Here is a 22,843-nt window from a genome sequence, read left to right on the forward strand (position 1 = left end):
TTAGAGGCCTAAGACTGAATTACTGTTTCTGATGGTGCACCTGCAGAACAGTCTAGAAAATCCCTGAAAAAGCAGTGAGAGAAAAGGGAAGGCATCCATGCAAATGATAAAAATATTGACTATAATATCATGTTCCTTACTTCCAAATACAAAATTATGATTGCGTGTACGTATTCGTTCTCCTAGTATCAGTGACTGGTGGTCACTGAGAAACTGCTAAAAAATGAACTGCTCAGTAATGAGGCTAAGTGGTGCCAAAATCTAGTGGAATTAACTGATGTTATCTTGAAGAATTTACTGTGTTTTCACAGACAAAGAAATTACTGCACTTCTTTTCACTTTGGACTTCATAAATGTTTCCTAGAAAAATATTTGTTGTAACACAATTATTAGGAGAACTAAATGAGAAAAGAAGATGATTCTAAGAGATGTGCTGAAACCAAAAGTTGAGAGATGCAATAAAAATGCAGGAGATGCAAATATGCAGAAAAAACTTCATGTCCAATGACTGTCCTTGAATTTTGTAGTAAAAGACAAGGGATAAAACCTGGAAGCAGGAAACCATCATTTTTTTCCATTTTCTTTCTCCCTTTTATTTTCCTTCATTGGGGACCCATCTCTTTTGCAAGTTCTATGTACGTTAATTATTATAGATTAAGGATTCTTTATTTTTTAGTTTCTTTTGTGATAAACTGACCCCATGTACCATCTCCCTACTGCTTTCTTCCAAATGCAGCCACACATGAGGGTAGTCTGTCTCCCAGGTATGCCACAATGCACTCATGAAGTCAATCCAATTTTATTACAATTATCTAATTATTAAAACAAACAAACAAAAACAAAAACAAAAACAAACAAAAACAAGTAAGTTAACATATATCAGGATATTATTTCTAATGCAGATAAGGAATTGCTACTGATGATCATGATTCCAGATACCCAATTAAAGTGTATGCATTGAAAACAATACAGGTATACTGAAAAAGTGTCTCTTTAGCTTAAGTAAAATCTGACTGTGTTGTCTGTATATGAAACAAGGTGTTAAAAGGTCAGAGAATATGCATCTCAGTGCTCCTATAGGTATGTATACAAATCAATTAATTTCCAAGAGAGGCTGGGAGAAGCATCTTGACAGTTATTACAGCCAGAGTTTGGATTACCTTCCCCAGAGGATTTATGAGGTGCCTGAACACGTTACGAAAGAGACTGGCTGCTGGTGACAGCAAAGCATACTGCATTCTGTCATCCAAAAAATCCCTTCTGTTGTAGTGTTCTTCATTGCAAGGATGTTTGCACAGTAAAAAAAAAGAGAGAGAGAGAGAGAGAAAGAAAGAAAGAAAGAAGGAAGGAAAGAAAGAAAGAAAGAAAGAAAGAAAGAAAGAAAGAAAGAAAGAAAGAAAGAAAGATAGAAAGAAAGAAAGAAGTAAAGAAGGAAAGAAAGAAGGAAAGAAGGAAAGAAAGAAGGAAAGAAGGAAAGAAGGAAAGAAAGAAAGAAAGAAAGAAAGATGGAAAGCATGTGTTGTAGAGTGTAGAGTATGGAGAAAAATATATTTGGTATTGATGCACCTATACTGGCATGAGGCTGATACGAGTTCTTAATATAGTCATTCCAACTGAGTCTTCTAAATTTTATAATACAGGTCAGCAAACATAGTCAAGTAATTCTGTAGCATCTATTCTTTTTAATCAATAATGTGTGGTGTGAAAATATATATATATTTGATCTTAGACCAAAAAAAAAAAAAACTGTATGAAAAAATAATATTCTTTTTCATGCACGGGTTTGTTCTTTTTTTAATTTATTTTTTCCTTAGGAACAGCAATAACAGAAAAATAATACATAATAGAACAGGCCTGGGAAGTCTTCCTTTTATTTCAGGTAATGACCTTACAATAAAACCATCATAAGAATAGCTAAGATAAGAAACAGAAAAAAATCTGGAACCTGAAACCTACTGGAAGTGAAATTGTTCCTTAGTAGCTATCAGTTCCATATATGAAACCACAGCAATATTAGAACATGCTAGCTGGGTGAATGTAAGCTCTTAGTATTTCAAGATTTAATGGCAGTAAATGGAGAATGAATCTCTGATTCTCTGAACATAAGTGCTTTAAACTTGACAGTTCTTAGTCCACGTTGCTTCAGTCTGAAAACTTAATACTTCCCAAGACAATCTCTCCCATCTGAATTTTCCTTAGGTGACATTTTTCTCCACCTTGCCCTCCCTCACAAAGATGTTAAGAAAAAGAAAAGTTGCTGGGGACCTTTCTTCGTCTTTGATCAGGATAACAATATCTTAACAGCACAACACTGAATTTAGTTCCTTAGACTGAGAGGTGCAAGAAAGAGGGACACTGTATAAAAGTTTATTGTATTTTTAAATTATTTAACTGTAAATCTGATTAAAGCCTCCTTCTCATAGAAGCTTGTCTTAAATCTACCCATGGAAACAAATTTTAGCTGATTATTATATGCAATTATTACAGGTAATTATTTTCCAAGTCTAATATCTCTTCAAGCTCGTTGAACCCAGCCTCTCTTTTTTAAAACAAAGGTAAAGCTATGAAAATTTTATATGTTCCTGTTATAAACATAGAAGAGACAGTAAAGCTTACAAATGCAATTTTAATTACTGTTTCAAGAGCTCTATTTTAGAAAGGGATAAAAAGCATAAATATTTCATTTTGCTTCTCAGGTGAATGTAGCTAAATAATTGTTCCTTTTCTTAACACAGAATTGAAGAACCTTATCAGGTTACAGGAAACGTTGGTCATAAATTGAAAGGTGAAATACATGTTTTAATTAACTCCAAGAATCTGCTAAATAGTGCCTAAAATAAAATCAGTTTTCTAAACCTGTATTTTTGAAAACAAAATCACAAATCAGATATCCAAAGTTGTTTTTTTTTTTTTTCATGAATATGCTTTGAATGTTTCCATTTGACATTTGATAGGAGTTTTTGTTTTGCTTGTACTTCACTGACAGATGGTAATCATATACTCCAGACTCAGAATTATTCAGAGTGAAAACAAAGTATTCCAGTAATTTACAGATCTTTGTAGTGAAAGTTTTGTTGTTGTTGTTGTTGTTTGTTTGTTTGTTTTTTTAAATGTATTGTGAGACATATCTTAAAATTCTCATATGGCAGTGCTGCAAAATTTGGAGCACTCATTTGGGAGGGTGGCAGGCTTCAGGATGAGGTACCATTTGCAGTACCCCTTTGGCTTCACCACAACATCAACTTTGGAATCTGATTTCGGAAAATACTTTGTGGTTGTACAAGCAAATAAATAAATACTGGTTTTAGTATGACTTGCACAGACTTCGCATCTGTGAAGCAAAGATCAAACCTAGTAAAGCAGAAATATTTTCAAAAAGTATATTGCAAACTACAATGACAGAAACAACAAATAGACTATCTTAAAAGTGAGGCTAGAAGGCCTTGCAAGAATTTTAATATCCTTATGAGATCAAAAGAAACTTAAGTAAATGTTAGATATTTAGAAATTATTTATTTTTTTCCTTACAATAAAGTGTTTCATAATTGTTTATCAGTAGACTGATTTCTCTTCAAAATTGTTCACTTTTTAAAGACTGTTTCATTAAGAAGAGAGAAAAGAGATTCAGTCTTAACTAATGCAGTTTGCTGTAATATTCAGTGCAACTCCTCCATCCAGTCACAAATTCATGATTCCCATTTTGTGAATTCTGCAGTCTAATCTCTGAAAACTTTAAACTTCATACTGGTATGTCTTAGAAATTTGAAATATTTAGATGAAAATGTAATGCTGTATTCCGAATGACTGTGTGATCCCAGCCCTGCACAGTGGGTGTTGTGTTACTCATATTTTGACCGGTTATTAAAAACTTAATACTCAACATTTTGCCCTGTAGGCAAATGATATATTTAACGTACATACTACATAATGCACATTAGAAAAATGTTAGTCACTCTCTCTTCCTTTATGTCTTGTATTTTTCAACAGAGGTGTTTCAAGAGTTACACCAATACTCATAGAGAAAAGATGGGCCAGTCCTGCAGTCTGCACACATCCTGTTAGGAAGGCAGATGTATGCTATCCAATTTTGCAAGTGTAGAAACAGAAGATGTTTTCCAAAGTTGTTAAAGATAATTTGATATGTTCATGTTGTACACCCACTGGCTTTTTCATCTGTTACATTAGTAAGTGTTACTGAAGATGGCATTCTGCATGATACCAAAAGCTGGTAAATCAGCCCCTATGTGATGAATAAGTATGCATGACTAAACAGATAAAAAAAAAATTGTATCATATCCATGATATCTATGATTAACACTCATCTTTCCACAGTCGTATTCCATATCAACTGTGTACTAGTGCTTGGGTTATTTTTATGATCAAATAGCTGTTGCACAGATACACTCTCTTAAAATATTAAGGCAATAACTTTCTCTGCATTCTAATTTATTTGCAGTTTGAAATAAGCATATCCAAATAGAATTTAAATCCAGTCTTTTATTCATTTTGTCCTCTGTGTTCTAGTTTCCACATCTTTATGTCATAGCCAATTATTTAAAAATGAAAGTTCACTATGTCATTTTGCCTGAGTCCATTAACTTGACTGCAATCCTGCCTGTTCTATCTGCAGAAATGTAGATCCTCCTCAGGGGCTCCAACCAGATGGGCTATTGCTAGTACATTGAACTGCCAGCCAAGAGAGCAGATTTCTGACAGACATTAATAGGGGTTAGAAAACAATTCTTAAGATAAAAATCTAAACAAGTATTTTTTAGCAGCACTGCTTTCCCCACTCTTTGCTTTGGGTTCCATTCTTTATTTTTCTTGGTAAGTTCAAGAATATACCATAAGTATGACTTAATATGTTAAATGCTTTCTGTTTAAAATACAGCTATTTCTTTTTCCAAACTTTTTTTTTTTCTCCTAAGAAAAATCTGAAAGGTATGAAAAGTTATTTGTTATTGTAGTTATACTGTTGTCCTTACTGTTGTATTCATGCTGGTTTCATCACCCTCTTTTAAGCCTCATTTGTGAGGATAGGTAGCCTAATTTTGAGTGCAAGGCATTTGCTGTTCTAGTATGATGGGTTGTTTTTTCAAGTTCCTCCTGAAATGAAGTATACATTATGCAGTGTTTCAGACAAAACTTTCTGTAATGACAAATAAACCTTTACTTAGACTTCTGGAGGATGGAAATGATGTCTTACAACTTTTAGAATTTTCTCTTTTAAATGAAAAAAGCAGTTCTGATGAAGTGTGGTGCTAATACTTTTCTTCATTTTACATTACAGAGGTTTGCGAAGGAATTGTCCTGATCTTAATTAGCTTAAATTTGTTTTTTACCTACCTTGATATAATCATTTTCTTCACTATGCATAACCATTTTGTGCTGATGAGAAAGGCCACTGCTGAATATCAAAATAATGAGAGTGTAAAACTACGATCAGACTTGATATGCTTGTGTTAAGTCACAGAACACCGACTGTAACAGGTTACACGGAAACAGTGAAGTTTCCTGAGAATGAAGTGAATTACAGGATCACTTGCCTTGAAGCTCTGTCATCACGAGTCATTACAGATTCATACACCAGGCCAGGACAATTCTAACATAGCTTAATAGGTAGGCAGCACTGTTGGCGCAGAATATCAAATAAATGGCAACATACTGAAAATAGACATGAAGCACTGTTCTGTAGAGGGAAGGCAATCCCTGTAACAGTAAAGGCTGTCATGAAGATTTTGAGAAGTATACTAATGATCTGAGAGAGGTGTTTGTGGTCAAAATGAGGCCAAAGATAAAAAAGAAATGAATTAAGACAGAAAATAAAAAATACTACAAATTTCCTTGTACTTAAAGAGAAAAAATAAACACAGTGCTTTGACTGAAGAGGTAATATTAAACTTGCTATAGTTGATCAGATCACCTCCCAGAAAGATTTGATTTATGGAGATTACTGAACTTTTAAAATTGTTTTATCTGTGTATTTTATTTCTCTGAAGATCGTCAGAAATAGCTGACATGAAAATGAGAGCTAAGAGACTGGAGAAGATGTTTCACCTATGGCAAGTCCTGGATCAAGAGTTTAACTTCTGATACAGGTGAAGTTAGAATTTTTTTGCTGAATTCAGTAGCAGCAGAGAAGTATAATAGACAAAGAATTAAATTCCAGATACATTCTTCTATATCTTCACACAATTTTGTGTTTGCCACAGGTTAAGAAAGAAAAGACTGAATTTAAGGACTCTGAAGAACATGGATGTAGTCCTTGTTACTGGAAAACTTTTCTGAGCCAACAGGACTGGTGCCTAGGTGCCTATAAGTTCATTGTATCTGGTCTTCTACTAGAGTATGAAAGAGTTGAGGAAAAGAAGTAGAGAATAAAAGCAATAACAGAAGGGTGGAAACTTTAGAAGAGCTTATACCTCAGTTCCTTTGGGAAAAAAAAAAAAGTAAAAAAGTGTCATAACTGAAAGCATATCTGAAGTAGGAATATAATAGGAATATAAGTAAGAAAAACATTTGAACTTGAGGAGATACAGGCAAAAGTGAACCAGGATGTAACAAGGGAGCTGAGGAAGAAGGTAACCATAGGAAGAGAGTGAATACACAGGAAGTGAATAGATGAAGACTAATTAAATCAAGAGAGAAATTTCCACAAGAACAGAAGTGTTTGAGGTGTTTATGTTAAAGCTGTCAGACAGATAGTTGCTGTGTGGTACTGTTTTCATTTTTGTATATGAGCATTTCCATATAAAATAGTAAATATTTAAGTAATAATTACAGCTCATGAAGTTCTAAGATGTAAAGATGAGATGACTGACAGAGGCAGATGGAGGCAAAAATTGAACATGGGAATTTACCACTGAAAAGAGAAAATAAGCGTAAAATCACAAAAACTGTAAAACATTTCTACAACAGGTTAAAAAACAGTTAAGAAAATGTAGCACACTACTTTAAAACTGTCAATTCCAGGGTGTCCAAGTGGATAGACAGCAAAGATCTCATTATTAATAGTAGGCAGTGTGTACATCTCAGATCCTTTTAACACCTCTCTAGTAAGTTATTTGAAATTGAAGTCACTGTATTTTCCAGATACACTTTGGCAATCTTAGCTTATATGTCTGAGCAAGCAAATTAGCACTGGAATTTGACAAAATGAAATAGTTGAAATAAATGTTGCAATCTGAACCTTTATTCAGACAGACAGATTAAGAAGAAAATATGTGTTTCAGGTCATATATTTTAATTGTTGACCTAGTAGAGACATTTCAGAGTACAACCTTCCTTGGCTCTAGATAAATCAAGAGAGGTTCTTTACCTAACTAGAAGAAGTTATTGAAGAAAGATTTAACTACATCATCTCTTGAAAGCAATCTGCTCCTTCCACTCTCTTACTATTACTAATAATGCAGGCAAAAAAAAAAAACAGAACGACCAGAACACTGCCATTTCTTCAGAGGGCTTAGGGTGCAAGTTCTGCACAGTCTGAACCCTGAGCCTGCTGAAACCACCCATGTGTTCACAAAGCTATCTGGCAGGGTGCTAACCAATCCTTCTTTTGTCTTTCAAGCACAAATTCTTTTTGAATTAATCAGATACATGTGCTACGCTCTGAATTAGCTAGGGATACCACCAAACCAATTCCATGTCCAATATTTTCTGAGAAAGCTCCCTGTGATGCCCCAAGGAACAGTAATATGCTCAGAAAGCAGCTGAAGCGCACAGGTTGTATATACCAGATGGTAACAAGCATGTGTTTTATGCAGAGCTGCATGACATTTACTTTAAAAGTGTTATTTTTTCTCAACATCTTTTCTTCTTGTTTTCACTATGCTGTCAAACCTCATTCAAAAGCCAAGGAGCGTTTGGGCCAGACAGAAGGCTTGGGAAGGAGTGGTTTTTGGCAGTAATTTCTTGTTCCTCTTGCAGGTGGAAATTAACAGACTCCAGAGGTCTTTCCCTGAAAGACAGTTTGAAAATTGTTACTTCTTGTTTTTCATTAATAAGATATCAATTGAAAATAAGAAAGCTGTTTGGTAATATGCAGGAAAAAAAAATAGTTTACTGAAGCCTGTGCATGTAATTGCTTTATTTGTTTCCTATTAGAGTTGCTCACAAGTGAGGTACAGCAGCTCAGGCCCCTGAGTAAGATTTCCCACTGTATAGAATAAAAGTGATATTAGTTTCTGAAATCATCACTGTATTTATGAGACTTAGCAGAGGTTGAGGGCAAAAGACAAACAACATCCTTGCCAACTTGTTGCTGTTTGCAAGCATCAGGTGCATCTGCAGTGTCAGATGCAAGTAAGCTCTTTCTCAATTGTGTCTGCACTTAGAGCACTCTGAGTTTAGAGCAGATATGCTAGTGTGAACATGGTCACTCCAGCTTAATGCTGGTGCATAGTCTTCTTTGGATAAGTATTCAGGGTTTTTTCTATTTGATTTTTCAGTAAGATTTCTGTTTAAGGATGGAAACTGATGAATGTCAGAAAAACTTCAGGACAACTCTAGTGAGCAGAGCGTGATCATATAAATTCTTGACCTTCCCAGCTGCCATCCTGTGGTGCATTTTCACTGTTACATGGAGTGTTTCTTGCCAACATTTCACAAAAACATTTCTGTCTGAAACTGCTCCCCTGTGTGGAGATAAATCAAGCCCCATTAAATAAGAAGCCAGCTGCACTGTTTATAGGTATATTAGATTTATCTTATTATTATTGTAAGTAGCATTTTTTATGGTAGGTGGGAGGACATGGTCTTTCACACCACCAGTATTAACGAGTTGTCATTGTGAGGGACTTCTAACCAATTTTGTAGAGCTTTTTTCTTCAAGCTTCAGATCTGTCATTCATGTCATGTCATACACCTTAGGTCTCACTAGTAAAAAAAAAGCCTTCTTTGCTGCAAAATTCACTGTCCTCTCTCTGGAGATCCTCTGCTCTCCCACTCCCTCCACTATTTTTGATCTATGCCAGAATCAGGAGTGAGTCAAGAGAGACAGAGATGCCAAGGTACAGGAGCTGCCACACATCCAAACCACTCTCTGCAAGGATCACAGGAAAGAACCTTTATTAAAGTCTTTGTGATTTTTTTCCTCAGAAGAAAGTTTTAATTTTCAGACAAAAGCTTTAATAAAAACACTCTGTAGGAACCCAAAAGTTTTATGTATCTTCAGGGTCTAACTTCTTTCTCCAGTACAAACTGTCCTTCAGCTCATACTGGATTAAACAAAGCATCTGAGCCTGTCCCAGTTCAATCTGATAGACAATTAGAACTAGCCAAGTCAGTAATCACTTTATTGCAATGTAGTGCTGTTTTTATTCCCTTTCCTAGAAACAGCTAAATGTTATGAGAATTTGAACTAAAAAAAAAAATTATTATTTTCCCTTCGAAGGTGCAAAGTTAGTAAAGAAATTAGATTTCCATTACTAAGAAGCTGATATTGTGGATTACATTCTTGCAGAACTAGAGTGTGAGGAAATGGGACTACAGTTTAAGTGCTGAGGACTGTTAACTGGTGAATATTTTCTATATAGGCCTTCTAAGCTGAGGTCCATCCATTATTCTCCTTTGTTGAGTCTTTTGTTTTCATATCTCACCTAGAGAGATATTTTTTACGTGGATGATGGACTTTTTTCACTGATTGATGGAATTGTAGCAATGTTCTGATAGTTCTTATGCAAATTTAATTTAGTCAGCACTTGCTATTTTTCCTTGGTCTAAACAAAAAATGAGTGACTCTGAAATTCCAATCTACTGTATTAGTAGGTCAAACAGGAGAATATCATCTCTCTTATTTTCCACAAAAACTTTTTTTCTTGTATTTCTATTTACATATATATAATATATGTATATTTGAGTCGCGGGTTGTTTAACCTTGCTTAAATCATAACAATTGAGGTTAATTTAAATGAACTGTGTACTCCTATCAATTAGTAAATAAGACAGTCAATTAACCAACTTAGATCTCACTGGAAAATGGCTGCTGCCATCAGGAAATTTGTGATTAGACTTTATAGTTGGCATAACCTTTGGAGTTGGAGCTGGCAGGAATTTTTATTTCTCCAAGAAATGCTAAACTTAGAACTGCTTGCAAAGCATTTTTAATATTTCTACAGTTGCTAAATAACTCAAGTGGGATATAAGATATTCCTGTTAATAAAGAGGCAGTTGAATAGGTATGAAGTTTCTTACTGCAAAATCTGAATTACATGCCTATATTTTGTAATCTTTTACTCTCGTTTTCCTTTTTTTCTCTATGACGCAGCCTTCTACTACCCTGTGGAATCAATCATACTAAATTTGGCCTTCATCTGTCAGTTTCTAAGTTGCTTAATTCCTTTTTAAATCACCAGGTTTGTTTTTGCTTTAAAAATCCCACTGAAAACAGGGGCATGCTTATATTGATTTGTGAAGTTTTGAAAAATAGTTCCAGTGATATCCAAATTATTCTTTTTATGGACAGCTCAGAAGTGTGCTACTGAGTCCTAAAGTTGCATATATGTACTTGTTTTCTATCACCCTAGGAAAATAATAGGGTGATGCAGTTCGGGGAGTAATTTGTTCAGTGCTAACCATAGGTTTGCTGCACTGTTTTAACGAAGCATCTGAATGGAGTAGCCATTACCTTCACTTGGTGGGAACTATTGTAGCATGCTGACCTCATTCAGGATGATGTACTTGCAGCCTGTGTAAGTTTAGAGAAGTGGTAGATTGCCCAGGTGGGTTGCTGGGTTGTGGGACCTCCATCACTGGAGATAATAAAAAGGACATGATCTTAGGCAACTGGTCTAGGTGATCCCCCCTTGAGTCACTCACAAGCTTTTGAAAGGGTTGGAGTGGATGACATCCAGAGGTCTCTTCCAAACTCAACTATTCTGCAATTGTGACTGAAGAATTCATGCTTCTGTCCTCTAGCTTCTTATTGCTATGCTTCACAGTGCCTTCATTTTCTTAACACGGGGCCACATTTTCCAAGATGATCAGGTAATTGACCCTTGTAACAAAAAAAAGAATAGAAAACGGTTGCCAAACTCCCAGGTTTTTACCTAAGCCCTGGTCTTTTGCCTGGCTCTGAGAAGCCCCTGGGATAAAATGCTTTGCTTCAAGTGGTAAACTGTTTTTTTTCCTCTGTCAAGAAATGTGCTACATGATGCATGACTAATATTCAGTAAAGCTGTCGTTGTACTACACCCATATGTATTAACAGACTGGCTGTGGTGCCCAGATGCCACAGAGCTGGTCATATGGCTGGGAAATTTCCTTAACTGGGGAAGAACTTTGATATTTCAAACCCAAGAAAGCACCTGAGATATACAGGAAGATTTTAGTTAGTTAGTTATTCAGAGATCAGATAGAATCAATTTGGGAAAAGAAGGAATTTGGACAAAAAAAGCACTACTGTGATGTGCATAACAGAAGCTTCATACATAGCATATGCTTCATACATCAATGCCATTAAGGCACAGAAAAGCTATACCATTCCTAAGTGTCAACATGTTCAATTAGTATGTTTTTGTTTTAGTGTCTTTCCAGTGGTATCCTGTGTATGGCTGTTGTTGTAAAATGAACTTTTGACTTTGTGCTGTTTTCACATAAATTACCACAAATAGGCATCTGCAGCGTTTCATATTTAGAAAAGTTTCATGAACAAATCATGGAGAGTTCAGTAGCTTTTTTGAACACTACAAAATATTGGAGATTTGACTGAGTAAAATGTGGGCTGAGGTCCATAGAGTAAAAGATTCTAAAATATCTTCCTTGACTAGTTACTGACAATCTGACAGCTGCTCACAACAGGCAGAATTCATGCTACAGTTTCTAGTAATTTACCTACTACCAGAGTTGTGTCTATGGAAAATCTTGCAGGGGAAATTCTCCCCTTAATCATTCAACCATTTGATGCCCCTTTGAAGAGCATGAAATTTTCCTATAGTGGAGCATTTCAATTTCATGCTCTTCAAAGGGGCATCTCTTCTACACAAAAATAAGGGAATGTTGGAATGGCTCTGGCAGTTAGATATCTTTGTTTTTCTTCAGTTCCACAAGAGTTGGGATTATGTTACAAGAGAGACTAGTGTATGGAGGACATCAACAAGTACTGAGGTGTCTTAACTGCATTTCTTGGTGAAGTATGACTCAGTGTTCTGCTTAGTCTTACAGGCCAGACTTATCTTAGTTTTATTTAGTTGAGAAGCTGAGTATCTAGGAAGCCTTGAAGAATGAGATAACATGGAAAAAAGTTGGATACGGCAGTGGAAGGGTTGGTTTACGGTAAGGTGGAGATACATTGCAGTGCATATGTTAGGTGACAGGAAAGCATAACTATTAAGTAGCTGCTACACTCATTCAGATCCACCTTTGAGAGTTCTGCAGTTGCAACCCTTAGATTACCATCCATTAGGAGGCAGTGAGGTGTTGTGGTTATTTCATATTGTTCTGTTTCCAAACTTCTGATATTAACCAATGAATTCACAGAATCACGGAACAGTAGGGGCTGGAAGGCGCCTCCAGAGATCATTGAGTCCAACCCGCCTTACAAAACAGGCTCCCTACAGCAGGCTGCACAGGTAGGTGTTCAAACGGATCTTGAATATCTCCAGAGAAAGAGAATTCACAACCTCCCTGGGCAGCCTGTTCCAGTGCTCTGTCACCATTACTGTGAAGAAGTTCCTTCACATATTGGTGCAGAACTTCCTGTGCTACAGTTTTGCTTTTTCAAGCTCCAGAATTGCTTTTTCACAACATAACTTTATTTTAAAAATTAGACTTTATTTCTAGATATTTAATGACAGAATTTTTATTTCATTAACTTTCTTCAGAATTACTGTTAGGAAATATTTTTTAATTGTGATAAGTAGCTGCGAAGAGGTTTTTGAATTCCTTTATGCTACTGAAAATAATAATTGGAAATATCAATAATTAAATACCACATTCTTGTGTAACTTGAATAAACATAAAAGCTAAGTATTAATCTTATATTCTTACACACTTTATAATGGACAGAAATGTTAGCTGCTCTCTCCTAAAAAAACAGTCTTAAATACATAAATTGTACTATATTAAAGGTAGTGTGAAAGTACACATGCAATTATAATGAAATACAATGCTTATCGGGAATGTGTATCAAAAGCTTATAAATTCTTAATGCCATTATCTCTGCCCAGAGATTCTCATTTCTCTTGGTCTCAAACTGTAGCATTTGTTTGCTTATAATTGTCACGGTATTTCTGCTCCTTCAGATTTTTTTCTAATTACTTGATTTGATAGATCTGTGGAACTGAATACATTTGTATATCTACCTTTATGCCTAGGAGCATGAGAAAGAATTAAATAGATAAGCTGTCTCTTCAGCTCCACTGGTGCTTTGCATCCACTAGTGATCAGGGCTCAGGACTCATATCGTAAACACTGACTAAATTAATAGGATCTATTAAATATTAGACTTGAATTCAAGTAATTTGAGCTTCCTTTGACCTTGTATTTGTTGCAAGATTTATCTAATATTGATTATTAATGTATTTCTTTAAAAGTATATGCATAATAATAAGATTTCAGAGCAAGAGTTAATCTTCTGGATTGAATAAAACCTTACTGTACACTGAGCACAAGTAATTTGTTTACTCCAAATCCAAACTGCTGCTTTTAATGGGAATTAGGCTTCTCGGGTGTATCTGTTCTGTTCAGCATGCTTGAAGTAATATCAGAATATTCCTTGAATATTCTTCAAGGAAAAAATACATGAATATGACATACATTTTTAAACTGTCGTATTATAACATGCAAAGCCTATGATTATTTCTTTGTTTTGAAAGCATTCAGGACACGTTAATGTAAAGAGTTTTGTTTTATTGGCTTCCTCTTTTCTATAGATGTCCATCATCATGTTGCAGATCCTTTGTTAAAAAGAGTTTAATGTGAGAATAGCAACAATAGATTTTTTGTTACTGTTTCTTGTCAACACTGGGGAAAACAAAGCTGATATGTTGGACTAGAGATAGGATGAGTTTGAACTTGGAACATGGGCTTTTTGGCTTTTTGAAGAAAATTTTGCTGCTGCTTTCAGAATATGGCAGTTCTTGACCCTTCTTTTTCTGTAGAGCTGCAGCACTCTTCCTTTGGTTAAGAAAGGGCTTTAAAACAGTCTTGTATCTGAATGTAGCCATCTTAAATGGTATGATGAGAAAATTTGTAAGAGGCTCTTCCAAATGCTCTTCTCAGTAGGTAGTTAAGTAATTACTCAGTGTCTCTTTTTTCTCCCTAAATTTTGACTTCTGAAAAATCAGAGTAGGAGCAAAAAAGTGTCAGTGTTGGTTGTATCTTTCTGGGGAAAGGTCTTAAAATCTTCTATGGAGGTGACTAGAGAGTTTTATAGATACTTTTACTCATAGATCTATAGAGCACTGAGTTATAGTGGGCAAAAATATTGTGAGGAAATACTCTTTCCTATTTCCTATATTCCTGTGGAACTTCTATTCTAGCAAATGCAGTATGTTACTTAGCTTATCTGTATTTCATGGTATTTCAGGATAGTGTATTTACTGCATAGAATTTTCTTAATATCTAATTGAAATAAAATAAAATGTATTGATAGTAGATAAGAAAAAAATCTTAATACCATTTTAGCCACTGAAGAGGACAAATATGTATATATTTTTAAGCTATATAATTTCACTCAATAGTTCTTAAAGATTATTCTAACTTTTTTTGCAGAAATATGAATTGCAAATTCCTGCTTTAGAAAAATTGAGTCTTCAAAAGCTATGAGTGACATTTTAAATATAGGGTGAAAAAAATCTGTTGTTTGGAAAGGAATATTCATTATCTTTTACTTTCCTAAAAGCTTTGCATGCTATACATGTATTATCTCCATATAGCTTTTGCTGGGAGGTTTCATCTGACTGAAGTTGCATGGAGTGAAGCACGTATGTTTAGATAAGTAATCCTTGTGCCATATTTATATCTGTGTGATACAGAACAAGTTTTGTTTTCTGCATATTTTGTAATTTGTTTGTCATGAACTTCATGAAACGTCAAGGGAGTCAATAGCAGCTAACAGAAATGGGTACTGAATCACTGATTTAAATGGATTTGAGCCTGCCTTCATCCATCATAGATTTGGTTGTCTTCCAAAATATTCTTTTCTGTTGGAAACGACACTTTCAGACTGCTCCACTGGTAATATTGCTAGAATTAATGACGGTATTATGCAGTGAAATGAATGAAATGTAACTGGCCAGATTCTGCCAGTTGCATTTCTCATTAGGCAGCCATGTTTTTGCTCATATTACAATGTTGCTATTTGTAACATGTGCAGGTTTTTGGCAATTAATTCCAGTGCAAAACAAACAAACAAAATACACACGTGTGCACACACACACACACAAAACCAAACAAACAACAGCAACAATAACAAAAACAGCTTAATGTCTTGATGGTCTTACTCAACCTTCATTACTATGCTTGTATCCACACAGTTCACTGCTACAAACAGCACTTTTCTAGGCACTCGTTCTTAAAATGTTACCCTTCCACTGCTGCATCAGATGTTGTCTGCTTTTGAGATCTATCACCACATCCCTCCTCCTTGTTTGTTTCTCACTAAGTGTCAAGCACTGCACTCCTGCTCCCAGACAGCTTTTGATGTTGCTATCTTCCCCAGCTCACACTATATTTAAGCAAACTCCCCTTTTTCTTGTGCCATCCCTCATGCTAGGGAAGAGATTTTTGTAAAAGCCTGTTGGGTTACTTCATTATCCCTTCAAATCCCTCCATTGCTCCCCTTTGCTCTGATGCCTGCAGGGACCTTGCCAACAGTCTAGTGATGTGTTATGACTACTGCCAATATGGTCTCACAGCTTCCGTGTGCTCTCTGTCTGCATCCATCTGTTCTCTCTCCTCTTGTGCTCAGGATATGCGTACACACTTGTCACTGTAGCAGGAGTTACTGAAGTAACTTCAGATTAGCTACCGAGGACACAAATAGCTGAGAGCTCAGCAGAGCCTGACCTGGTCCTGGGATGTGGCCTAGCTCTAGCCCCTAGTCCTCAGGAGTAAACATTGTTTGTCTCCACCCTTTCTTGATAAATATGCAGGGATACTGCACCACTGTCAGGTTCATGTGCTGAAATTTGCTCTTCTGCAAATAACTCTCATCTAGCTTTAAAAATCTAACTTGCTTGAGACGATTGTCTAAACTTTAGTACGTGGTAGAGTAAGCACAAGGGAACATATTTACTTTATATCACTAAAGTGCTATTGAGTTTCTGAGAAATACGGGAAGGCAAAGTGAAAAGAAAATGCAACTATAATATGATCAAATGGAAATCTAAAGTTTTCAAGTCATAGCTAGCAATAGTGACTAGAGAATGCAAAGAAAAAAATCCAGGTATTGATGCTAACAAATAATAGTTGAGTAAATAAAGGAAGATAATCTCACAAATCACCAGCATTTCAGTTATAAGTTATTGATGTCTTAAAAAGTTATGCATGAATGCAGATAGAAAAACTAATGAATAAATGGTGCAAAGAGCTAGTAGATCTCTAAAGGTGCATTAATACCTACTGTAGTGCGTAGCAGTTCTCAGTTGTGATCTGGGCATGATTAAGCCTCCTTTGAGAGCCTCTACTGCAATCTTGCTTATCATCTAATGTTTTAAGACTATAAAGTGCATTCTTGTAATTTAGGTATTTAGATACTGGGGGCTGGAACTAAATGATCTCAAAGGTCCCTTCCAGCTCAAGCCATTCTATGATACCTATACTTGTGCCTAGGAGCTCTGTGAATTTATTTAACATCAGTAAAATGTGGATTTATTTTTTAAATTTGAGGAATAGATACCTTAAAATCACAGGGCTTTTATGAGTCTCCCTATCCAAAAGTTTTCTGCTTAGAGAATTTCAGTTTGAGATGCTTGGGTTGAAGGCTTTCTGTGGATTTAGCTGGATTACATTTTGTTCAAAAGGGTTGGACTTATTGTGAAATGTTTATTTGTGTTCCAAGAGCAAATATAGGTTGAGTGGAGAATTAACTTGGAGGTGTTGAGGTGTTGATTGATGATAAACTCAACATGAGCCAGCAATGTGTGCTTGCATCCCAGAAAGCCGACTATATCCTGGTCTGCATCAAAAGAAATATAGTTAGTGTGTCAAGGGAAGTGACTCTCCTCTACTACACTCTTATGTGGCCCACATGGAGTACTGTGTTCAGCCCTGCTGTCTCAGCACTAGACAGGCATAGACCATGAGGATGATCAGAGGGCTGGAAATTTTTGCTTCCTCTACCAATTCTTACAATTATTTTTCCTTCTTATATCATACATTATTCAATACAATTCTTAAAATAGAATTTTGAACAAAAAGATGAAGGAGTTTCACTTCCATTCTAACAGTTGATACATAATTTACCAAAGGTTTTGTACTAGCCTCATGTCAGTCTGATTCCTGAATTTTTAGGAATACAAAATCTAGCATCAATACAGGCTGAAGCTTGTAGTAAACAAAGTATGGCTTTTAAAGTGTTATGTCATATCCTATTTTATTGTAAAATACTCTTATTCTTCCTAATTCAGGAAAATACAGATAGCACAGTTTTCTACATCCCACTCATCTGGTTGTTATAGTTTAGATCTCTTCAGGCAGCTTTTATGTTATTACCGATCAGAAACCTACAAGATTGATAACATTAAGTTATGTTATGGACATGTAAGAGATGCACTTCTTTGTCACAAAGTGGTGTGATGTTAATGCAGTGGATGTGAAACAGGCTTTTCCAACAGGCCACTTCCCATGTTGCTCCTGCTTCAGGAAAAAAAGAGGCAGCACTGAGGTTTTTCTGATGTCCTGTTACATTTCTGGTGACTCTGTGTGAATGGTGCAGGTGATGAGCCTGTGTTGCCTTGTTTGAAATGGCTAAATGGGAGGTACCGCCAAGACTGTAAGCTCAAGTGCAGGGCTGTATCCTCCTGCATCCTCGGGTCCTCAGGCGCTAAAAGTGATATACATATGTAGTTTACGTACATTTGTTTTGGTTGGCTTTCAGGCTTAAAATATCAACACTAATGAAAGTGCAACTTAGATGTTGCAATAAGATCAGAGATCAGACCCAGAACCTATGTTCTTTTGAGATATACTGATTTTTTTCCAGAATCCTGATTTCCCTTCTGTATCGTATAATAGGTGCATACGCAATATGTTTTGTTGTCATTTCCAGTGCTTTACTTAAGTAATATTTTTCTGTGTGTAAGGTAGAAACACTTGTATTATTTTTGTTGGAATTTCCAAAGACCTTTTTAATATTATATAACTTCAGCGCTCTAAATTCTATTTCAAAAACACTTATTTAAAACAGTCAAATGTTGATGTATATTTTAATCACATATTTTAATGACACCAATCCATGTTCTTGTCAAATTTTAACATACACCATTCTACTGCTGAATTATGGTCATTCTTAGAGAAAGCTGTGTTATTTGTGTTCCAAAATGATTATGCAGGAAGCATACTGATTCAGCCTTTTGCTGAATATACTGCTATGGACAAGAAGACACTTTGCGCTTCTCAAAAATGATCCAGGCATTTCACTTTTCGATGACTGTAGGTTATTAGATTTCCTTTTTATCTGTCGATATGTTTTGTTGTAATGTGCATACTGGAGATACTGAGATCGATGAAGAGAGGTTAGGCACTCAGAAAATGTGAAACAGCAGTGAAAGGGATGCTGGTTTTATTTTCATGAATAGTAATGTGCATATAGCACTTAAAGCAAATAATTTAGCTCAGAATTAACTTGAATCAGAAATATGTTGAATAAATGTAGTGGAATTGTGTTTAGTAAAGGACTTCAAATTATAGGTATTTTTAAAAGTTGAAGGAGAATAAACATTAGCCAGTGCAGAGTGCATTTTCCTATCTGAACAAAAAGACAACGGTATCAAAGTAACATGAACAATTTTTTGAAGGCTCTTGAGCTTTTTGAAACACAATATCGGTTTCTAGATTTTTTCACATACATATCTGAAAGGACAAAATGTTGTGTATACCCCTTTCTCAAAAATTAATTAGCAGTAATTCCAGCCAAATACTTGGATGGAAGTAGCAAGTTATTTATCTTACTTTGTCTTACAGTCTTGCCAGAACTGAGATTTTAAAGGGAAAATTGTTAATTATTATTTATCAGAATGGATTTATATTTCCATTTAAAATTCATAGATTTGGTCTAGAAAACTTTGAGTGGATACAGTTTTTATAAGGTACCTGTAGTTTTTTTCTAATATTAACAAAATTAGATTCATGATTTATAATTAATGTTTAGTTTCTATTATAAACCTAATTATTTTTAACTCTAGAGTCCAAGATTATGATTTCTTAATTTTTTTTACACTTCTAGTTATTAATTAGATTTTACCTTGGGCATATGTCAGTTTAACCTATATGAAATGCATAAAGGGCTGTGTATCAATATTGTTATGTCTATTCCAATACCATATATATTTGGTGACTGGATACCAAAACCTCTTCTGCATAAGATTACTTTTTGGCCAGCAGGAAGAGGGAGGGGATTGTCCACCTCTGCTCTTGTGAAGCCACATCTGGAGTACTGCATCCAGGCCTGGGGCCCCCAGCACAGGAGGGATGTGGAGCTGTTGAAGTGGGCCAGAGGAGGGCCGCTAAGATGATCAGAGGGCTGGAGCACCTCTCTTTCGAAGAAAAGTTGAGGGAGTTGGGCTTGTTTGGCTTGGAGAAGGCTCTGGGGGCCATGATTGCAGCCTTTGAGTAGCTTACAGACTGGAGGGGAACTGAATTTTTACAGTCCTTTCACTTTCATAAAACAAACTTTATTTAATGGCTGGAATATACTTTCCTGCTTTTTAACTTTTTTTTTTCCAATTCTCCAGTACTTACTGCTGGTCTACTTTGGTAACAATAATTACTTTAATGGGAGAAAATAAAAGAAAGTCCACAGAGACATAGGATATTATAGTTAGGTCCACAGTTCTTTTAAAGAAGAAAAGGTTCTGAGGGAAATTTTTGTTAAAGTAACTCCAGTAGGATACCACCATGTGATGCACTGCTCAGTGTTGTACATCCCTCCCTATATGAAGAAATATTTGATAAAACTCTGATGCTATTGAAGCTGATATGAAGTATCCCACTGTCTTCAGCTGCTGCTTTTTTAGCTTGTACCGAAGAAATCATTGAACCAAATTGTTTGACATTTTCACCTTTGGAACTCCAAGCAGTATCTTAATGGGCCTTGATTGACAAGTTTCTTGTTCTCTTTTAAAATAAGTCTCCAGAGCCTGAAATATGCCCTTTAATGAGTATGGGATCAGCCTTAAAAATCACAAACATAATGGCTCCAGTAAAGTTAAAGCAAAAAATTCTGAGATTTGGTCCTAAATAAGAGCGCATTCTAACTTCAGTGTCCACATGAGTCAGCTTCTGTGCTCCGGTGAATGAATATTTGATTATTTCCAACACTGCAGATAGTCCAGATTCCAACTTTAATTTACAGTCATAAGCTGCCTTTTCTTCCTTTGTGTGACTTTGGTTCTCTATCTTTCAACTATTCCCTCATGATCCATCTCCTTCAAGTGAAATCTTACCCTAAAAACATTCTTTGAATCCCCATCCTTACTCTGCAGAGGGGCAGATGGGATGTGACTGCAAACTGGGGCTTGTTACTTCAATCTCTGAGCTTTTTTAGAAATATACTGAAGGGTATCTCAGAAATTGAGTGGCGTGATGTCCTCATAACATCCCAGCGTTCTTGCTGGAGGAATAGTAAGCTTTGTAATATATTTTAGGCCACCAGGCTGAAGACGGCCACTCAAAATATAATCTGCGTACAGTGGAACAGGAAGAAAAAAATGTCAGTAGATACAAATCCCCTCTTCAAATACTTTTGAAGGTAGGAAAACAGATCACTGAATAGACTATCAAAGACCAGAAAGAGTTGTCCAAGAAATGAAGATTAACTTGAAACTTAAAAGGCAAAAAAATCATTATGAGTGAAGAAAAAAAAATCTTTATGGGTTTTGTAATCATTGGACTGATAAACAGATGGGCTTTTTGGTGTTTTGATACAAAAGACAGTTATGCTGCTGAATCAGTAAAATCCAAGACTTCTGAAACATTTGAGCTCTTTGTCTTTTACAGCTTGGAAGTCTAGATACTAGTTTGTAATAATATCAAGTAATTCACAAAATAACAATGATTTAATTTTTCCCTATCAAATTAACTATAGAGTAGTTATAGCAAGCATGTATTAAGTAAACGCAGGAACATGTTAGGGATGTTCACAGAAATAATGTATCTTCAGAAAACATGATGATAATGTTTTTTGTTTCACAGTTTATCATATCAAAAGTTTTCAATGTGCAAAACCCGCTACTTTATGCATAAAGATGAACAGAGAAAATGCATTAGTGAGGCAGATGACCCTGAAATAGATAGAATTGGCAACACCTGTACAGTCAAATTTTCAATGATACTCAATTTAAAAGTTAGTGCATGAATCATGCATAATTTGAGTCTTTAGTGAATAATAAAATATAAGATGGTAAAATGTTCTTACAGATTTACATTAGAAGAATTACCAGTTCATTTTAATGCATCTCAAAATCAGTGTTCTTCTAGCTAACCCAAGGTTTTTCAATATAATGATAGTGGGAAAAACAGTTGTTCTGCATCTTCTGAAACTAAATTTGATGTGAGAAAACATTTATCTATGGGTCTAAATCTTTCAAACCAAGAAGCATGCAGGGACTGCAATATGAAACTAGTACATTGTACTATGCCTTATATTCTGAAGATCAAATTATTTTTAGAAATAATAGAATAAAGTTTTGTGACAGGATTATTAAACTTGAATGCAGAGATAAATTGTCACACTGTTGCTTGTTTCATAAAAGAAGCTCTGCCTGAGATCAAGAAATTGGGAGTTCAGACTTTTTTAAATTCTCATGGATTTTCAGGAAATCAGAGAAAATAAATAAATATCTTTTACTTTGAATTAATCACTTATATGTGTAGATAGATTTCTGTCCTGAAAAGTTTTATGACATATGAGCCATTCATTTAAAGTCTTAGTGAGGAGAAGGAGGAATGCTCCAGAAGGCATAAGTGGTTTATACTGAAGGAAAAAAATGGATTGTATTATTACCTGCTTGAAATTGGACTTTTTTTCTAAGTTAATTTCATTAGGTAGTCTCCTTTCTGGTGATGATGTTTGTTTTGCCTTATGGAATCTGGAATAGTATTTTTTTGTGTCTTGATTTTTCTAGACATTCAAAGAGCGTGCAAATAAAAGGCATGAAACTGATGTTGCTCTCCTGCAGTTTGAAAAGCAGTTTGCACAGAAGAGGGTTGGAAAGGTTGTAAAACTGGCTCCTTCCTTAATTCACACTGATTCCCAGAAAAGCAGACAGATGATCTGGGTGCCCACAAAAGGGCAATGCATGCTATTTATATGAAATATATGTAACAAGGAGAGGGTGGAATATATACCTATTGTATATAGTATTAGAGAATGGTGTCCTTTCATAATGGTGACTTAACTGAAATGTTCTAAAGTTATTTTTAGCCATTTTTTTTTTCATTTGTTTAATAGCATGGACTGAAAGTGCATTTTGTAATAATGTAAGCTAGCCAAATCTTGAAATGTATTTCAGTGACCACTTAGAGCATTTACAGATTGTGACCAAGAAGCTATTTTTAATGCTGCATCTACAGTAAAAGCAGCCTGATTCAAAAAGAGCAACCATAGAATGCCTACAGTCAACAAAATTATTCTATGAATTATTCTATCCTTATTCTTTGAAGATAACTTGGTAAGTTATCT

The 22,843-nt window shown here is 35.3% G+C and overlaps 1 protein-coding gene across 10 annotated transcripts in view; it reads left to right on the forward strand.

Annotated features, from left to right (window-relative positions):
• The window catches only part of RALYL (RALY RNA binding protein like), a 371,649-nt gene that overhangs the window by 82,764 nt on the left and 266,042 nt on the right, over positions 1-22,843 (forward strand). The window contains exon 1 of one of the 10 annotated variants that reach the window (XM_090137769.1): positions 12,488-12,569. The exons of the other annotated variants lie outside the window; for them this stretch is intronic. The gene's annotated coding sequence lies outside the window, so the exon portion shown is untranslated. Of the gene's footprint in view, positions 1-12,487; positions 12,570-22,843 lie in introns of those variants that run through there. 10 annotated transcript variants of the gene reach the window in all.

The sequence above is a fragment of the Phasianus colchicus genome, chromosome 3 (assembly GCF_987193195.1).
Source record: "Phasianus colchicus chromosome 3, bPhaCol1.hap1.1, whole genome shotgun sequence".
NCBI lineage: Eukaryota > Metazoa > Chordata > Aves > Galliformes > Phasianidae > Phasianus > Phasianus colchicus.